The 20,778-nt window shown below is 40.7% G+C and overlaps 1 non-coding gene across 1 annotated transcript; it reads left to right on the top strand.

The window, feature by feature from the left end:
• Positions 1–1,174: 1,174 nt before the first annotated feature.
• LOC147914630 (small nucleolar RNA SNORA42/SNORA80 family) lies at positions 1,175–1,261 on the top strand. The gene has a single exon (XR_015555163.1). It is a non-coding gene; the product is annotated as a small nucleolar RNA SNORA42/SNORA80 family (small nucleolar RNA).
• The last annotated feature ends 19,517 nt before the right edge of the window (positions 1,262–20,778 follow it).

Raw genomic sequence — 20,778 nt, 5'->3', positions numbered from 1 at the left:
TTCAAAGTAAAGAAACAGTAATAAGAAGTGCTATTAGTACCAATCAAAACGAAACTAGCAGTTTCAGAAGAGTTCACCCATGCGAAGTATTTTTAAAATAAAAGAAAATAAAGAAAGAACAGCTAAGAAAATGTGCCCTGTGCTTAACAAATAATCCAAAAAGCCCTGCTCAAGAGACATTTAATCATGTCTTTCTTATTCCTATGCCATTATTCAATTCTGAGCTAAAAGTACACCTTAAATGATTCATTGACAACCATGAAGAACATGAATCTGGATTTACACAGAGATGAGTAAGACACATAGAACATGAACAGATATAGAAACACATACGCACATACCAGGATGTTGGGAACGGGGCCTGGGGGGGGGCTGGAAGACAAGCAAGACAGTCAGCACCAGATTGATTTATCCTGAAGAACCATGGAGAGAGGGGGGCTGTGAAGTGAAACCCCCCATCAGGGGGCTACATCTGGCCTTGGGTCTTGGTTCCCTCCACCAGCAAGTTGGATCAGGGTAGAGCTGGCTAAAAATGTCAGGCAGCTGAATGCTTTCTGGCTTTAAGGCTTCTGTTGCCATAGGAATGATCACCCTCTATTTTCTGAAAGGTGGTTAATAATTAGATTTGGGAGAAAGCAAATTCTATTTCAAACTTGAATTCAGCTCACTCTTGTCTCTGATACTGCCCTGTTGGTTGTTATTACCAAAAATTCAGAATATCCTGGGGACTAATATCCAGGAAAAAAACGCTAGGTCTAGATCCCAAGAATCTATCCAGACCCCTTCATAAGGGTCTATGAGGTATGACTACAAAATCATGATGCACATGTTTCAGCATGAGTGTGTGGTTCATCAAACAAACTGGAACTTGCATAGAGAAATTCATGCCATGTCCTGTAAAGTAAAAAGCGTAGATGTGCTTAGTCCCACAATGCTATCATTATTTGAACTTTTCTAGAACTCCTCTTTTGATAGTATCTTCAGAACCAGTTTAAAAGCTCCACTGAGAAATCTATATCCTAACTTTATAGATATATCTTGTACAGTAAATACATAATTTTCTGTCAATGTCAAAGGCCACTGTGATTGCAGAGTGAGAAAGAATGAACTACTCTTGTTTAAACTAGTAGCAGAAGCAACAAACCGTCCTTAAAAATTATGTCTATCTCATAGTGCCCCACGCCAGACCAAACTGTGGCCCCAAACCATTGCCTAGCCTCTGTGCCCATAGGCTGCAGGCACTGAAGTGGGTTGCACAGTGGGGGAAAAAAAAAGTAAAATATTTATATCTCGGAGCCGGCCCTATGGCTTAGCGGTTAAGCGCGCATGCTCCGCTACTGGCGGCCTGGGTTTGGATCCCGGGCGTGCACTGACGCACTGCTTCTCCGACCACGCTGAGGCCACATCCCACGTACAGCAACTAGAAGGATGTGCAACTATGACGTACAACTATCTACCGGGGCTTTGGGGAGAAAAGGGGAAAAAAGGAGGGGGATTGGCAATAGATGTTAGCTTAGGGCCAGTCTTCCTCAGCAAAAAGAGGAGGATTGGCATGGATGTTAGCTCAGGGCTGATCTTCCTCAAAAAAAAAAAATTTATATCTACACACATCCATTAGGATGGCTATTATCAAAAAAAAAAAAACCAGAAGATAAGTGCTGGAAAAATGTGGAGAAATTGGAACCTTCATACACTGCTGGTGGAAATGTAAGATGGTGCAGCTGCTATGGAAGACAGTAGGGCAGTTCCTCAAAAAATTAAACATATAATTACTATATGATCCAGGAATTCCACTTCTAGGTACATACACAAAAATTTGAAAGCAGGGGCTTAAACAGATATTTGTACACCAAAGTTCACAGCAGCATTATTCACAATAGCTAAAACATGGAAATAACCCAAGTGTCCATTGACAGATGAATAGATAGACAAATGTGGTCTGTACATACAATGGAATATTACTCAGCCTTAAAAAGGAATAGAATTCTGATGCATGCTACAATATGCATGAACCTTGAAGACATCATGTTAAATGAAATAAGCTAGACACAAAAAGGACAAATATTGCATGATTCCACTTATATTAGGTACCTGGAATAGTCAAATTTATAGAGACAAAAGTAGAATGGTGGTTGCCAGAGACTTGGGGGGAAGACGGAATGGGGAGTTATTGTTTAACAGAGCTTCAGATTGGGAAGATGAAAAAGTTCTGGATATAGATAGTGGTGATGGTTGCACAACAATGTAAATGTACTAAATACCACTGAATTATACACATAAAAATGGATAAAATGGTAAATTTTATGTTATGTATATTTTACATCAATAAAAAAATTACATCTGTAAATGCAAAGTCAGAGGCACCCTATGTGTCTTCAAACCTGCCCGTTCTTAGTTGATTTCTCAGCCACACAGCTTGTACACAAACAAGTTCTCCAGGACCAACCCAAACATTTGAAGTTAAGTTAGTTTTCTTTTCACTCTTGACCAGATCCTGGTTTGAATTAAGAGAAAAGCAACTTCAGTAATGAGACTCACTCCTAAATAGGGTTGCCAGATTTGGCAAATAAAAACACAGGCTAGAGAGTTAAATTTAAATTTCAGATAAACATCAAAAAAAATTTTTAGTATAGGTATGTCCTAAATGTTGCATGGGACATACTTACACTAAAAATTTTTTCTTATCTCCTGAAGTTCAAATTTAACTGAGCATCTTGTATTTTATCTGACAAGCATAGTCCTAAATGAAATTGCTTCTAGTCGGGGATATCGTCTTTTGCTTTTAAAGGCTGGTTCAATTTAAGGGCCTCCACTGCCTAAGTCTGCTGCACTGGGGTGTGAACCAAGCTGTTATCAACCCCTCTGGTGCAGAGAGCAGAAAATGAAGCACAGAACTGGTCACAGTCATTTTCCCCCATTATGCAATAGTCAATATATCTCCTAAATCCGACACTTCAGCCCTTGTCCTCGGCCTGGGGGTTAAGTACTATTCCATTCTACCCATTAGCTTAGCTCTCCACAGGGTCTGGAGCTTAGAGGAGCCTGGTGGATTGTATCAGTCCACCCTAATTGGTCATTAGATTTAGAAAAATCACATTGAAAAGGTTTACCGCGTCATTTCTAGCTCTCCTTATCTAAATATGTGTGTGAAGATTTCCAGTAAGAGGAAGACCATTTTAAAACTATCGCTGCCAAGTTTTCTGCAAATACATCCCCTGGGTTATTAAACATGTACAATTCTCAAGTAAACTTCATGAAAAGGACAACCTATTATCCATTTTATACCTAAAGAAACAGAACAGGCACTGACTTTCTCAGTCAATCGTCCAGTCAATCGTCCAATTGTCCACCCATGACTTTCCTCTCTCTCCACCTGCCTTTCCATCCCCAAATATGCTGCTTTTCTTAAAATCTGGTGCTGTGATCAGGCATGTGTGTATTTCTCGTCTTAACCCCATTTGCTTGTCTCTTTGGCCTGACCATTCTTATTGTTGCAGCCACAAGAAGGAAACATTCAAAAGCATAAGAATAAAACTAACATGGAAGTGGTCATTAAGGGTTGTTTGTCCTTCACTGTGTCACTCCTGGGTCTGCTACTAAAGGGGTTCAAGGCTAAGGGAATACATATAACTCTTTCCAGAGAGCCTACTGTGGTCTCAGTTCCCAGAACAGAAATATGCAACTCGATTCAATAAGTACCCATAGGGTTCCTGTTTATCAAAGTCACTGCTAACGGAAGCCAAGGAGCCAAATCATTAAGACATTGTCACCGCCCACAGGGCACTTAGAAGCTCATAGAACCTGAAAGGGAACAAATTATTTTATAACTGGTTCCTTAAGATATCTTAATTCAGTGAGGCACTAACATGAAATGGTTTTATTTTTCTCCAATTCCTGCTTTCACCCGTACTTTCCACTTTCCCTTAATAAAATTTTGGACACATTTCATATTTTTTGGTCCCTTGAAACTATTAAAAGTTCAATTCTGTTGAAAACTCAAATCCCACATCTGATTCAAAACCTTCTCCTCCATGTTGCGGCTCAGGGGACTTGGTGAGGAAGACAGTGTGATCCTTTGCTCCCCCTCTCACCCAGCTCCCTGGAAGGGGAGGTGGGGAAGTCCTCTTGTTCTGGGGCACATCCTTTCCCCACCCCCACCTTTTCCTTCAGGGCTAGTCTCTTCAGAGTCGGGGGCTGGAAGATATCAGGAGGAAAGATCTCCTTACCTGATGGCCCAGTGGTGGAAACAAGTGCCCACATTTTGCTCTGGTTTAGTGGTATTTACAAAAATGGTGTGTGTGGCATTGTTCAGCTTCATCCCAGCCCTTTCTCACAACAGTGCAGTTGGAGCATCACCTCACTTGGTCCAGTGGACATCCTACATTCTGACTCTGTAACCTCAGTGCTCCTTCATGTGGAGTTATAGGAATCACTCTGAAGGGACGCTGAGCAGTGAGGAGCATTCCTCACCCTTTATCCCCTTTCCCCCAAGAAACTATGCCCCAGTTCCTTCTCACCCCAGCTACACAGACTCCTTCCACAGGTCTATCAGATTCGGAAATCTCCAGTTAAGAAGTAGCACACTCTCCTCTGTGCCAGTGGCAGCCGCAAGTTGTTCCTTGACAAGCGTCCATTCAGGAAAGAGGATGAAGATCTTCCTTTCTTACAGACACACTCAGTCTATGAGTGATTCCCTTGGATCTATGAGGGTAGTTGGAGCATTCCCAGCTCACTCACCATCACAGGGAGGGGAGAGAAAAGGCTCTCTCACTACAAACACTCTGCCATGCCTCTGACTCTCTCAATGACTGCCCTCCCCTTCCAGTGTTCTCCTTACGTAGACTTGAGGGGAGAGTGAAGGGCATAGCAATACAACTTTGTTTTCAGCTATCAGTTCTTATTGCCAATTCCAGAGCATCAGGAAAATTCTCACTCAGCATCCCCACTGCTACTCCTAATCTCCCCACTGACATTCACCAACTGGTATAACTCCAACCTCCCTTGACTATATTTGCCTAGTCCACTGATTTCATTCACTCAATAACTTTATATTAAGCATCTACTGGGTGTGAGCTACTGTGAAATGGTGATGGACAAGGCAGATGTAAGATGTAGCACCTCCCCTTGTGGAATTTATAGTTCAAGAGAACCAACTGACCAAAAACAAAAATATGAATATATGAAATAATTCCAAATGTGTGAAACCCAATGGGGGAAACAGACAAGCCCCCAAAATAGAAACATCGAGTTGGAGATGAGAAAGGTAAACTAGACAAGACAGTGGGCTGCTCGTTCCGTCTCATTGTTGAATACATAGTTGCATTTTCCAGAGGTTCCATGATGTGTAATACGGCAACAGATCGAAAGCAGAAACAGATATGAGAATCCATCTGTCTTTTATTTAGCCAGACATGAAAGATATTTTCAAAATACGTAAAAGAATGCCATTTTTCTCACTAATTTTGCTTTGTAAAATAGTTATTTTTCATAAAATTTATTTTACGTTAACATACAATGAGTTTCTATTATTATTTTAAAGTAATTATTTTAAATTTCTTCTCAGTTCTAATTTCTAATACAGTAAATATCAATAAATAAAATCCATATTAAAAAAACTCTTTGGGGTCTGAATGGACTGAACGTTCATGTTCCCCCAAAATTCATATGTTGAAGCCCTAACCTCCAATGTGCTAGCATTGGGAGGTGGGGCCTTTGGGAGGTAATAGGTTTAAATGAGGTCATAAGAGCGGGCCCTCTATGACAGGATACCGTCCTTACAAGAAAAGGAAGAGAGACCAGAGCTCTCTCTCTCTCTCTCTGCCATGTGAGGATACAGAGAGAAGGCAGCTGTTTACAAGCCAAGAAGCGGGCTCTTGCCAGGAACCAAATGTGCCAGCACCTTGATCTTGGACTTCCCGGCTTCCAGAACTGTGAGAAATAAATGTCTGTAGTTTAAGCTACCCAGGCTATGGTATTTTGTTATAGCAGCCCAAGCAGACTAAGTCAGGGTCCTTAATAATTTTTAAGAGGCAAAGGGTCCTAACACTAAAAGATTTGAGAAACACTGGTGTGATACAATGATCTTTTTTCAGAATTTATGCTATGTACCGGGCTGTAGCTCCTGACAATTTGTCCTTTCTGAAACGCTCTCCTTTGGAATCCAGGATAATCTGGAATGGCCTTTTAAGTCTTCTACTGATTTCTAGTGACCTACCTGCTCCTATACAACCAGGTATTCTGTAAAGATCTAGCCTTGCTCTTCCCCACTTTTGTCCTATGTTCTGTTCCAAAGCTTCAACTCTTACCTCTATGTGTGTCTGCCAAATCCTCTTACCCTGTCCTAGACCAAGACTTTCCAAATTCCCACTGGACATCTGGACAGTACATAGTCCCTCCAACTCAACATGCTTCAAACCTAATACACAGTCTTTCTCCCAGGCTCTTGCTCTTATAAGGACAGGATATCCAGGGAACTCCTTAGATAATGGCACTGCTATATTCCAAACAGTAGAAACTGAAACTCTCTCTCCTCACTCCTATACACAAGCAGTTACAACACCCAGCCAGTTCCACCTCCCACAATGTCTCCCATATATTCTGGCACCCATTCCCACTAACCTCACCTCAGCTCCTTCCCTGTCATCTCACCTGTGTACCACCATAGCTTTGTAACTGTTCCCCGGACCTCCAATCTCTCCCCTCCCAAATCCATGCTGCAGGCCTCCACCAAACTTGTCCCACAGTCGCTAGTCAAATCACATTACCCCTCTAAGCAAAAACCCATAATGTCTCCCCACGGCTTGGGAGAAAAAAAAAAGTCCTTGAAATGATATTCAAGGCTTTGCAATCTACCACCATCCTCATTTCTAATTCTTTATCCCACTTCATTGCCTCAAACATCCTATACTTAGGCCACACAAAACCTTGCACTTTCTCCAAACTGCTCATATAGCTCTTTGCTCAAGGTGTCCTCTCCTTTTAGATCGCCCTTCTCTCTTGGAAAGAGCATAGCTGCTTGAAGCAATGCATCTGAATTCAAGTGCGCTTGTGTGATATTGGTCAAATTACATCTACCTCAGTTTCCCCACCTTTAAAATAGGGACAATAATTATGTGTACCTCTTAGAGCTTTTGTGAGGTCTAAGAGATGATACATTTAAAAGAGCTCAGCACAATGCCTAACGTGTTCAAATTTTGGTTTCTGTCATTCTTATTGTTGTTAATTTATCAAAAACTACTCATTCTTCAAGGGTCCAATAAAATGGCACTCCTCCATGGAAACTTCCTCAATTGCCTCAGCCAAAACCATCATTAACTCCTCCCTCCACCTCTTGCCAATAAGTATGTCACTCAAGTTAGCATATTTTCACTCTGTTTTGCATTCTGATTAGTTCCTTTGATGTACATCCTCCAAAACACTCCCCCCTGCCCCACACATACACATACACAGGGTGGCAGACTCTTGTTAATTTAGGGCCATTTGGGGCTCCAGCTAAAAGTTCCAATTTAGTGCCTTTTGATCAAGTGAAACACCTCATTTTTCAGACTTAAGCTCCCACTGACAACATTGCTCTCAATGGTACTTGAGGCCACAGAAAAGCTTTTCATTTTCTATTTTTACTCCTGTTGCTATAGTAAATGGCTAATTCTCCTTCATTTCCCTGCTCTTCAAATTTCTCCCAAATTACACTAAACTCTTACTTAAGAATTTTTAAACATGTTTTAAATGTTTACTTTCTAATTCCCTGGAAGTCATAGCTTTCTCTTAAACTTTTCCTTAAAATCTGTGAGACCCATTTAATGGTGACAAAAAAAGAAGGGATTTGAGAAGAGCTGAAATAATATCAATAAATATAAGATGAGCAATTACAAATTATACATTTGGGTCTGTGAAAGCTCCCAAGTTAATAAGGTGTATCTCATCCAAGAAATATAAATTTTCCAAAGAAATACATGGTCTAGAGGTAAAATATTTTAGATGTCAGAAATTGCATATTTTGTTCATTTTTAAGGAGGGTAAAATGGTCTGCCAAGGTAATAAAATTGGGCTGGACTTTGCTCAAAAGATATTTTCACATTCCAATAGAGAACAGACTGAAACTAATGAGAATTTTTCCCAAGCAAGGACTCTATAGTCAGATCCAGACCTTGCACTTCATGCTCTCATTTTTGCTCGGGTCAATCCTAAGGAAGGTGAACACAAACTGAACCTCATAATTTTGCCTAGATGCTTTTTTCCCTCCTCAAGCATTTTCAAATTCAAAATAAGCTTAATTTACAGGAAGTTAGAAATCATTCTGTTTACTCTACACAGAGTAGAGGTGTAGGGGAGGTGCATACAAATATTTACTGGACACGAAAATTCAATATCCTAACACAAAACATCTGACCTCAGGAAATTGAATACATACGCAATAATTAACAACAGATGAAAATATTACATTCTCAGAGTTCCACATTCTGAACTTGGCCATGACCTTCAGGGTAGGTGCTCATTAGGGCAACGTGGGGCTTTTGAGAAGCATGTTTTCATTGCTAAGTTCTGTTTCTATAGCCCCACTCAAACAGAGGAAAATATTATTCTCTGAAATGAAGTGTGGTTAAAAATAGAAAGCAAATTAATAGCCAATCTTTAGAGTTTCCTGAGCTGAACTTTGATCCCGTCCAAAAAGAGGTTATTGTGAAATCTTTCTATTTAGCTGAACGAATGAATAGCTAAGTGAAATACAGTAACAAAAGTGCCACAGCAGTGCAAGTTATGAAGTTCTCCGCACCTCCAGGAAGAGAAAATAGAGGTTGAACTTCAGCTTTACATGGTAGTCTTTCTCAGATTCCATATTTTAAATCATCTAGGTCATCCATGTCTATTAATGATTCACAGAATTACAAAATTGCAGAATCCAACCACTTCATTTTACAAATGAAGAAAAGAAGTAACTTGTCCAAGGAAAAAGTTCTAATTATTTGCAATGTTGGGATAAGAACCCAGATCACCTGACCTTCCAGCCAGTGTTCTTGTTATTCCAAAACCAGGTGTGCCACAGCCCTCCTGCCAGAATCACCATACTATGGGTTGCAGGACCCTGAAGGAAGAGACAAGAAGGGAGCCTGAGTATCCAGAGCAAGTCACCCACACCCCTCTACTGGGCAGGCCCTGAAATCAGCAGGAAAGAGCCCACATCCCTCCCACTCCTACTCTCAGCACGTGCCCTCACCCCAAACACTCATGAGGGATGTCTGGGGTAGGAGTGGCCAGAGTCCACCATTAGGGACCAGAGTGGATGTGAGCAGGTGCTAAAATCCCTGTAATTTCCTAAGTGATAAGAACACTAGGAACATCTCTTGTTCTAATATTGGTCTTTGACTTCTATTCCTGATACAGAGCTCCCGAAATCCCTGTAATTTCCTGGGTAATAGGAGTGTCTTGTTCCAATGAGGCGACTCTAGGTGGGCTCCTGGATGGTTCTTGAATGGGGGCTGGTCACCAGAAAGACCAAGCCATGATTAGAAGCTTGGAAATTTTAGTCCCACCCCTCATTCTCTTGAGAAAGGAGAAGGACTGAAAATGAAGTTAATGATTGATCATGCCTACGTGAGGAAGCCTCCATAAAATCCCAAAAGTATGGGGTTCAGGGAGCTTCCAGCTTGGTGAACACATCCACACTGGGAGGGTGACGCACCCTAACACCACGGGAGCAGAAGATCCCGCACTCGGGACCCTCCTAGACCTGGCCCTATGTATTTCTTTCATCTAGCTGTTCATCTGTATCTTTTATCATTTCCTTTAATAAACTGGTAAATGAAAGTGTTTCCCTGAGTTCTGTGAGCCACTCCAGCAATTTAATGGAACCCGAGGACGGGGTTGTGGGAACCTCCGATATATAGCTGGTTGGTCAGAGCCCAGGTGATAACCTGGTTTTGCGACTTGCCTCTGAAGTGTGTTTGGGGTGGTGGGGGGAAAAGAGGACAGTCTTGTAGGACTGAGCCCTCAACCTGTGGAATCTGACACTGTCTCCAGTGTCAGATTAGAGCTGAATTGTAGGACACCCAGCTGGTGTTGCAGAGAATTGCTTGGTGTGGAGAAAAACCTCCACACATTGGTGAGCAGAAGTAAAGTGTTCTGTGTGAACAGTAAAGGAGACTCACAGGTGAAAGAAAGACATAGTAGGGAAATACTGGGTTTTTCCCTACACAGGCCCCTCTCCTTGGCTTCTCCCCATGCCTTCACATGGTCTTCCCTTTGTAAATCTTTGTGTCCCAATCTCCTCTTCTGATAAGAACATGGGTCATATCGGATTAAGGCCCACCCTAATAATCTCATTTTAACTTAGTTTCCTCTGTAAAGAGCCTATCTCCAAATACAGCCACATTCTGGGTACCGGAGTTAGGACTGCAACATATGAATTTGGGGGACACAGTCAGCCCATAACATCTCCTGAACACACCCAAGAACTAACCCCCAAAATCCAATGGCCTGTCTTCTTTGCTATATCTCTTGCCTCTACTAAATGCACCAGATGCAGATTCGTGCTGGTGCTGACCCTGCCTGCCCTTCCTTTAAATCCAAGAAATCACCACACTGGCCACACTGCTCCTTCTGCCCAACTCCAGGAAAGGCACGCTCGCTCATTCAATCTCTCTCTCTGTCTCTCTGTCTCTCTCTTTCTCTCTATCTCACAAACACACACACACACACACACTGGAGTATTTTCTCCACTCTCTTGCAGATCTACCATAGATCAGAGTCTCCAGCTCTATAAGCATAAGATAATTTCCAAAGCTCTGAAAGAACCGTGAGCACTTCTAAAGAGCCCTATAGAGATCCACTAGGGAAGAAGTGCCCATTTAAGCCACTGTGGTAGACAGAGTTCTAAAGATGGCCCCCCAAGATTTCCATCCCCTGGTTATTCAATCAAACACTAGTCTACATACCATTGTGAAGGGGCTTTGCAGATGGAATTAAGGTTACCAATGAGCCAACTTTAAAATAGGGAGATTATACTGGGTTATACAGATGGGCCCAATATAATCACATAAATCCTTAAAAGCAAAAGAAGAAGGCAGAAGAGGCTCTCAGAGAGATGCTATAGGAAAGATGAGGCAGAAGAGGATGTTGGAGGGATTCAAAGTGTGAGAAGGACTCAACCTGCCATTGTTGGCTTTGAAGGAAGAAGAAGGTGGCCATGATCCAAGGAATGCAGGTGGCCTCTAGAAGATGAGAAGGACCCCTGGCAAAGATCCAGCAAGAAAATGGGGACTTTAGTCCTACAAATGTATGAAACTGAATTCTGACCTACAGAACTATGAGATAATACATTGTGTTGTCTTAAACCACTAAGTTTGTGGTAATTTATTACAGTGGCAATAAAAATTAATACACCCAGCCTGTTGTTAAACGTAATTTCCCCACGTTGGTCCCTTTTAGGAATGAATTTTTTCTCGAGTCACCTAAACTCACATCATTCTGAGTGGTAGGTATTACTACTTACCACTAATTGAGCACATATATTAAACCAAAATTCATGCAGAGCCTACAAATGACTCTGTAGAATCAGTAGCTTACATCCTAAACATGACAGCACACTCATCTATATCCACAGTTGTATTCCCTGCCCTGGATTTTCCCCACGGCTGTTAGGGACTGACCGTAACCTCTGGAGGTCACAGATTCCTCCAGGAACCTCTGCCCTGCAGCTAGATCCTGAATCTGATCCCAGAAGGCACTGTTCTGACCTGCCACGTTGCTTTTTGTAAGGATGACTCTTGTGACCTCATATAGTACTTGGAAATAAGAATGGCATGAATTGTTTTTAAGCACCACTTTGAAAGAAATGAAGTGAGAGTTTAGAAAAACCCACACCAGCCAATGGATAAAAATAGCAATAGGAAAAAGGAACAACTCAAGCTCTAGCCAAGAATCTCGGGAGAGAACAATTGAAGAACACAACCCTGTCTTGGCACAAGAGTCCCAGTAGAGAAATTGTTCCAACCCACCTCCAGGGCACCACCCCAATGAGCTCTTCCCAGCGCAGAATCCATGTCCTTTAATTGAGGAGCTGGGATTTCTTTGAGTAGAACAACGAGGCCTTAAAATCTGTAACCAACTCCCATGATTCTAACCACCACCTCTCCCAGATGTTAACTCCAAGTTCCAGATACTTATCACTGGTTGCCCGCTGGACATTTCCTTCTAAGTCTCCCATGGACACCTCAGACGTCACTAGAACACGGCTGAATCCATCATCTTTCTCTTCAAAGCACACCGCCTCTCACCTTTGTCCTTTCTTTTGAACCACCATTTATTGAACACCCGCCTTGTGCCCGGCACTGTGCTCCACACTTTACATACAACATTCATTTAAACTCACAAATCTCGTACGAATGTAGAAAGTGCTTTTCGGAGAGGTTAAATTGCTTCTTAAGATTAGAACCATCTCAGTTGATTCCTATGCTTTGCTCGGAATCACCCTTGTCTCCTCTGCAAAGAAGTTGCTGCCTTTCCCGCGGGGACGCTAAACTGACGCTTCCTTCCTGGGCTCCTGGCGGCCATCTTGCCTGTCATGCGCAGTGGGAGAGAATGAAACACCAAGAGCAACGGAGCCGAAAGATGAGGGAGGGGGAGAGGAAGGAGGGGAGAGTGAGGAAGAGGGGGAGCACTGTCTGTCAACATCACCTCAGTGTTTAGATCAGGTGCCGGTAGCCACTTCTCTTCTGTATCTTCTAGTGATGTGATGAGCCAGCAAATTCCTTTTTTGGGCTTAGTCCTAGTTGAGTTAGGTCTGTCACAACCAAATATCTTAACTAATATATACACCTGATCAAAAATCACTGCTATTTTTTATTTTCTCTTCCTCTTCATTTTGGTTTTGATGTAACTATTATTAATGAAACAATGCAACCACATTGTGATTTTAGTTAATAATTGACATATATCCAACATAAATATATCAGTTCTGTGGCATTTCTATAAATTTCTCAGGTTTCTTTGGTTGCTTTTGTTGTTTTCTGTTTGTTTTGTGTGTTAAACTGCTCAAACTTTTATTGGATACTAAAATATATTAATTTATCCAATAGAAAAGATAATATAGTCCATTAAAAAGAAAAAACTAAAAGCACCCCATTAGAATTTACTCCAATCTGTGATATATTGTAGATAGTTTTGTGTTAATATTTTCCCTCAATAATTTTAATTCTGTAATATAATCACATTTAAATTCAAAATTGAATCAATAGATATTTTAACAGAAGTTGAATATTTTAAATTTACTATTTTTCTAGTTATTCTATTTTAAAAAGGGGGAGAATTTTCTTGAAAGAAAAAAAAGAATATTCCCCCAAAGAGATAGGTAAATATATGGTCACTTGGATATGAACTTGACATATAGGAGTAGAGGAGCTCACATCTAAGGTAATGTCAAGTGAATAGTAAGGATTCATTTTTGGAAAAAGTTAAAATACATTTTTATAAGTGAGTTATAGTTTCCTAGTTTATGAAAAAAGGAGGTTTCATTCAGTTAAAAAATATTCCTCCCAAGGGAAACTCAGTACAGCCTTTTTCAAGGTCACTCTGGCAATACCTACAGAAAGGTCACATGCCCGCACAGCAATCTCCCCTCTAGGAATCTTATCTTCAGATATGAGAACATTTACTGCAGCGCTGCCCAGAAGGAGAGAGCTGGCCACACCGAAATGTCCTTCAATAAGATTAAAGACATTTATATATGTAACAAAGTATTATGCAGCTGTTAAAAGGGAAGCACTAACCTGGAGAGATATTTGCTCTATATTAATTTAACAAGAGCATATTACAGAGCCATATATACAGCACATTGGAGTATAAGCTATATGAACATTGGAAAGCAACTGTAACAGCCTTTGAACTCAGGGCTCCTCCTGACCTTCCTGCACAGCACAGCCAGCATGATCTTTTCAAAGCATGCATCTCATCAGGTTCATCTTCTCTCCCCACCACCTCCCCTCCAACCACCTCATGTGAAACTCTCCGAGTCTCTTCTCACTGCTCTATGCATATAGGCCAGAATCCAACCCATGGTCTGAACCCTGCTGACTCCTGATCTTCCTGCTCCTGGATTTCACCACAATCCTCCTTCACCATGTGACCATTGTGCATGCTTTCCTTCTGCCTGCCTACGCCTCCAACCCCCTACTCCACCTCTTTCCCTAGAAATAGAAAAATTTCTACTCGTCTCCATTGGATATTTTCTATTTCCTCTCTAGATCTACTCTCCACCCTTCCCCAATCTGCTCTCGGCCCCAAGAAGTTGACCCGTTTGGGCCTGTCTCCCTTGCCCACTGGCTTCCTCGTAGGTTCAGCCCATAAGAGGCCCCAGCAGGAGGTAGGAGGGAAGGAGGCGAGTGAGGCTGCAACATTTATTTCCTCAGCTCCTTCCCTGCAGGGTCACTTCAGTGTAGATGGTCCTTCAACCAAAGGTCCCAGCTCCTCTCCATGGGGCTTTCTCCTTCTGGGTTCTGAATCTGCTCCCTCACCCTTCTAGCCCTAGGCAGATGATGGTCCCAGTGTTACTATCCTTGAGATGCTACACTATCCCTTACAGCTTTCCTACGTCCACCCACACCTTTGTCAAGAGTGATTGTGTTAAACTCTCCTCAGATATGATCATTTGCACATGCCGAGACCCTGACTGATGCATCATCCTTCATTTCAGCTTAAAATGTCACTTCTTCAGGGGAATGGACCCACAGACCAGGTCCCCCCATATAACATGGCACCCTGACTATTAATTTATAGCACTTATCATGGTTTGTAATTACATTGATTTCTGTATTTAGTTTCTTTCACTCTCTCTCTTGCTCTTTCTCCTCCTCCCCACTCCCCAACTAGACTGTAAGACCCTTGCGGGCAAAGACCATGTCTTCTTATTTCCCCCTTGTAGCCACAGTAACTGGTTCAGCATTTTCCACTTTTTAATAAATAGTACTTGTTATTGGACCTGGCATTCAACTCTGTATTGTTCCATTACTGCTTATATTCTTGTTGCATCCTTTTCTCTCAGAAAGAAAGCACTGATTGTATCTCTCTCATCTGTATCATCACGTGCATGCAGAGATGATTAACAAGTATGTGTTGCACTAAATTGAAGGCCTGCAGAGAGCCATCTACTCATTTAAGAGGATGGTCTTTGACAGTATTCACTTTGGCTCAGGCTTTGGAAAAACACCATAGATCAAGTACATACTAAGAATAGTGAACAAACCGTCTGGGGGAAAAAGATACACTATTCTTAGAATTACATTTATTTTCCTTTATGATGTGAAATTCTTTCATCTTTTGTCAATACACATGGACTTAATTAAGTTGAAAAGATTGTATTCCCTTACTCTGCAGTTTCATAATGTCTTTCCCTAAAATTGATACCCCTCGGTTGTTTTAAATATCATTTTATTAAAAATTTCTTGTCCTAAAACGAGTAAAGAAAAAGGAAGTGAAATAACATGGATATATAATTATACTCTGAAAGAAATTAGAGCAACTTATGTGGAAAGATGAAGATACCAAAGGTAGGGCTTGCAATGAATGACAGGTGAAATTTTTCAAAGCTTATGATCTTTTCTGTTGTTCTGCTCACTAGTGTATGCCTTTAAAGAGTAGAGCAAAGTTGATCATTATAAGGGGAATTAGTTTAAGGTAGATCATTTCAAAGCACATCTTAGTAAAGCAGCTTGCATATTCCCATTGGAACAACGTTATTATATAAGGCTGGGTCCTCCACTGTAAAACTTGGCATGCACCTGATCTAAATAATAGCACGATGATCCCAATGTACTAATGGGTGCACAGATTATAGAAAAAAAATAAAAACTTGCAGGATCATTAATTTGGCCCAAACTAATCATTTAGCTGAGAAGTTATAAACAGTAATGAAACATTTACTGACAATCATTTTGCTTACCTTTTTTGTTCAGAATTTAGAACTCATAGTACATGATTTGTATAGTCCATGTACCTTAAAAAAAAAAAAAACTTTCCAGAGATGTTTACACAAATGCCCATTTCTTGTTTGTTTGGGTGTTTTCAGGCAGAGAGATTAAAATTTTATCCATTGACATTATAACTGTATTAAAAGTGGGGATTGTCCTTTTCCAATAACCATTGCATGATCTAAATATTTATATTCACATTAAAGGCTTTAGTTGTAAGGAAAGATTCATGGAACTGGTATTTATCTTCATTACTTCTTTTACTTCCATAATGTGGTGGAATCTCAGAAGTAAAAGGCAAAAGAGAGATGTACAGCAAGTGGGTTAAGTGCACAAAGGATTGGAAGTAGAACTAAGAAAAAAGATTTAGGGGCCAATTCCACCACAAAACGATGCAATCAAGTTTCTTCTGCTTCATCTGATTTGAATCACAGATTGAACAAAGGGCAGAGCTGAGGTGGAAAACCTGGGTCATTTGATGCCTGGCCAGACAGCCCTCTGCATTCTGAGTTTAAGATGTTCTTATCACCATCCTATAACTGTTTGGTAGGTTCTCCAAAATTAAAATTTAATAAAAAAAAGTTTTTAATTTTTAAATTCTTAAAAAATTTCTTAAAAAATAAAAAAGTGAGACACAATGGAGATTATAGATCTGTGTGTATTTTTAAAGAAAATGTCAACATAGTGGAGGTTGTTTTCTAGATTTTCTACTGCTAAAAGTTCTCAGAAAACTTGACATTTCTGCAAATTAACACCTAAGAATCATGTCCTCTTCTGTCACCAATTTTCCAGACTACACCCCTAGTTGGGGCCCAGAGATGGGGCTTCAGAAAGAGAGTTGGAAAGTCATGTCCTCAAATATGCTTGCTAATTTCGGCCTTCCCCACCCCCACAAGACAGCTAAGATGGAGATCCACCTCTCAGAGAACTCAACAGAATCTTCACTCTGAGACCTGGCGTCTCTCCTCACCATCTCCAACTGCTTTTCAATTTCCTCCAAATTGCTGACCTAAATGCCAGGTCATGACAATAAGTTTCCAAATGGCAAAATGGAGACTTAGGCACTAGTAAAGGAGAGAGGACATGAGCTGTCTTTAAAAAGACCAAATTGACGAATAGTTTAATAAACAGGCTTCCTCTACTGAGTGAGGCAAAAATAAGTTGACTGACAATCCCAAATTAAAAAGAGATTGTAGTGGAACAATCTCCTGAACCTTAGCTACAGCAGGTTAGATCAGGAGAAGGCTCTAATGAGCAGGAGACAGCAGGGATTAATGCCTCTCTCAAATGGCTTCTGGTGTAACCTTTCCACAGTGTGCTCAAAACCATCTACATTATAAACCAGGGGCTTGAGTTCCTAGGCAAGACAAACGATCTCTCTGAGCCTCCATTCCTCACCTGCAAAATAAAGTGAACTTCAGTGCACAGTAGAATAACTTGGAGAGTTTGTTAAAAATGTAGGTTACCATGTCTCATTCCAAGAGATTTTGATTCAGTAGGTCTTCATCAGGAATCTTATTTTCTAGACATATAGTCCCAAATTTCATTTCACTACATAATACGTGCATGTGATTTTGTTTTTAATTTAAAAAATTCTACCTCTCTAGTTCTTTAATTTTTAAGTATTATGGAATGTGGAATGTATATTTTCTGTTTACAAAGTATAAAATAGATGCAGATCCAGGCAATGTATGTAAAGAGAAAAAATATATTAATATCCTTTAACTCAATAATTTTAATTCAAAGACTCTATTCTAAGAAAATAATCCCAAGAGCAGATAGACTTTTGCACGAAGATGCTCATTAATGCATTATTTTAGCGGGGGAAATAAACTCAAAATGACCAAAACAGAACAACAGTTGAGTAAATGGTGATGCGGACATAAAATAAAATATCACAAAGTAGTTAAAATTATTAGTATAGGGCTGGCCCGTAGCGGTTAAGTTTGCGCACTACGCTTCGGTGGCCCAGGGTTCGCTGGTTCGGATCCTGGGCGTGGACGTACTCACTGCTCATCAAGCCACGCTGAGGCAGCATCCCATATAGAAGAGCTACAACTCTACAACTATGATACACAACTATGTACTGGGACTTTGGGGAGAAAAAAGAAAAAAGAGGAAGATTGGCAACAGATGTTAGTGCAGGGCCAATCTTCCTCAAAAAAAAAAAACTTAGTATAGATAAACTGAAATGATGGCTTCTTTATGACTTATTTAAGTTCTAATGTTATATGAAACAATAGTACAAATATATGTTTTATATATATAGTACACATATACATATACAATAAATCTTATCTATGTAAAAAAAAAAATAAATTCAGGGGCCAACCCAGTGGTGCAGTGGTTAAGTTCAGCGCATCCTGCTTTGGTGGCCCGGGGTTTACAGGTTCGGATCCTGGGCACAGACCTACACCACTTATCAAGCCATGCTGTGGTGGCATCCCACATACAAGATAGAGGAAGACTGGCACAGATGTTAGCTCAGGGCCACTCTTCCTCAAGCAAGAAGAGGAAGATTGGCACCAGGTGTTAGCTCAGGGCCAATCTTCTTCACCAAAAAATTAAATAAAATAAAAACTTTAAAGATAAATACATAAATTCATAGACAGGACAAGGAAGAAATACATTAAAATAATAGCAGTAGTTAATACTGGTTCTTGTACTGATATATCTTTAACGAAGCCCATTGAGGGGAGAAGAAACACACTTTAAAAAAAATCTTGAAACCAACTATTTGATCTCCCACATAAGGACTTAAAGTAGGTTCTAAAAGAATTAGCTCTTCCATTCCAACCCAAATTGCCCAGCCCATACTTCTCCCTGGCACCCTAGGGTCCAACCAGCATGTCACAGGGGAGCAAGGCCACACGATACCCACAAAGTGATCTTTTCTTTTCTTTTTTTTTTTTTTTCGCTACTCTTTGGCTTAAAACTCATAAAGTCATGATCCCAGAGGCAAGATGCAGTACACACACCTCTTTTAATAGGTTTTATTATTATTTAGGTATGGTAAGGCCAACAGATCAGGTGATGACTGCCACTGAAAAGATAGCTTATTATACTCACAAATCCCAAGAGAGGGAATATAGATTATGCCACAGTGGGCCACCCAGGGATGCACCAGCATTGGTCGTGAAGCAGAGGGAGAAGGGGGAAGTGTGGGCAAGCACCCTTATTATGGTTTCTGCCGGAAGGAACAGGCAAGGCAGAGTAAACAGGCTTAGGATTGGCCAGTTGGAATCATCTCAGCAGGCTCTGGGGCACAGGGACTGTCCCTGGTTGCCTGGTATCTGGCCCTGGGGTGACTAGGGCAGGTGGACGGTGGCCCAGAGTGTGAGGGCCCATTAGCAGAGGTGGTTGGATGTGGACTTAATCGCCTGCTTAAGAAGGGGAACTGATTAACGTCTGGCCAGGGCCTCAAAACTGGGTCAAGATGACATTCAAAAGATTATATTACAATTGAAAGAGGTTGCAAAATAAAGACCATTACTTGAAATTCTCTAACATCATGGCCACGGGTGGGGCGTACATCCAGAGACTATAGCAATATTTAAAATCCCCCCATTTATTTCCTTATCCATTTCTCTCACACACCAGATGTGCTCTCCTCAAAAGACCCTGAGAAACTTCTCCAAACCTCTAGTTAGTTCCCTCTCCTCATTTTCTTTTTTTTTTTTTTTAATTTTTTGTTTATTTCAGTAACATTGGTTTATAACATTGTAAAAATTTCAGGTGTACATCATTATACTTCTATTTCTGCATAGATTACATCATGTTCACCACCAAAATACTAATTACAACCTATCACCACACACATGTACCGAATTATCCCTTTCACCCTCCTCCCTCCCCCCTTCCCCTCTGGTAACCACCAATCCAATCTCTGTCCCTATGTGTTTGTTTATTGTTGTTATTATCTACTACATAATGAAGGAAATCATACGGTATTTGACCTTCGCTCTCTGACTTATTTCACTTTGCATTATACCCTCAATGTCCATCCATGTTGTCACAAATGGCTGGATTTCATCGTTTCTTATGGCTGAGTAGTATTCCATTGTGTATATATACCACATCTTCTTTATCCATTCGTCCCTTGATGGGCACTTAGGTTGCTTCCAAGTCTTGGCTATTGTGAATAACGCTGCAGTGAACACAGGGGTGCATGTACCTTTACAAATTGGTGTTTTCAAGTTCTTTGGATAAATACCCAGCAGTGGAATAGCTGGATCATATGGTAGTTGTATCCTTGATTTTTTGAGGAATCTCCATACTGTTTTCCATAGTGGCTGCACCAGTTTGCACTCCCACCAGCAGTGTATGCGAGTTCCCTTCTCTCCACATCCTCTCCAACACATGTTGTTTCCTGTCTTGTTAATTATAGCCATTCTGACTGGCGGGAGGTGATATCTCATTGTAGTTTTGATTTGCATTTCCCTGATAGTTAGTGATTTTGAACATCTTTTCATGTGTCTGTTGGCCATCTGTATATCTTCTTTGGAGATATGTCTGTTCAGGTCTTTTGCCCATTTTTTAATTGGGTTGGTAGTTTTTTTGTTGTTGAGATGCATGAGTTCTTTATATATTTTGGAGATTAAGCCCTTATCAGATGTATGGTTTGCAAATATCTTCTCCCAATTGTTAGGTTGTCTTTTCGTTTTGTTGATGGTTTCCTTTGCTGTGCAGAAGCTTTTCAGTTTGATGTAGTCCCATTTGTTTATTTTTTCTATGGTTTCTCTTGCCTGGTCAGACACGGCGTTTCAAAAGATGTTGCTAAGACCGATGTCGAAGAACGTACTGCCTATGTTTCCTTCTA

Source organism: Ceratotherium simum, chromosome 18 (genome assembly GCF_057802395.1).
Source record: "Ceratotherium simum simum isolate JZ-2026a chromosome 18, ASM5780239v1, whole genome shotgun sequence".
Lineage (NCBI taxonomy): Eukaryota > Metazoa > Chordata > Mammalia > Perissodactyla > Rhinocerotidae > Ceratotherium > Ceratotherium simum.
The sequence above is the reverse complement of the archived record's forward strand: the minus strand, read 5'-3'. Positions and strand labels throughout refer to the sequence as shown.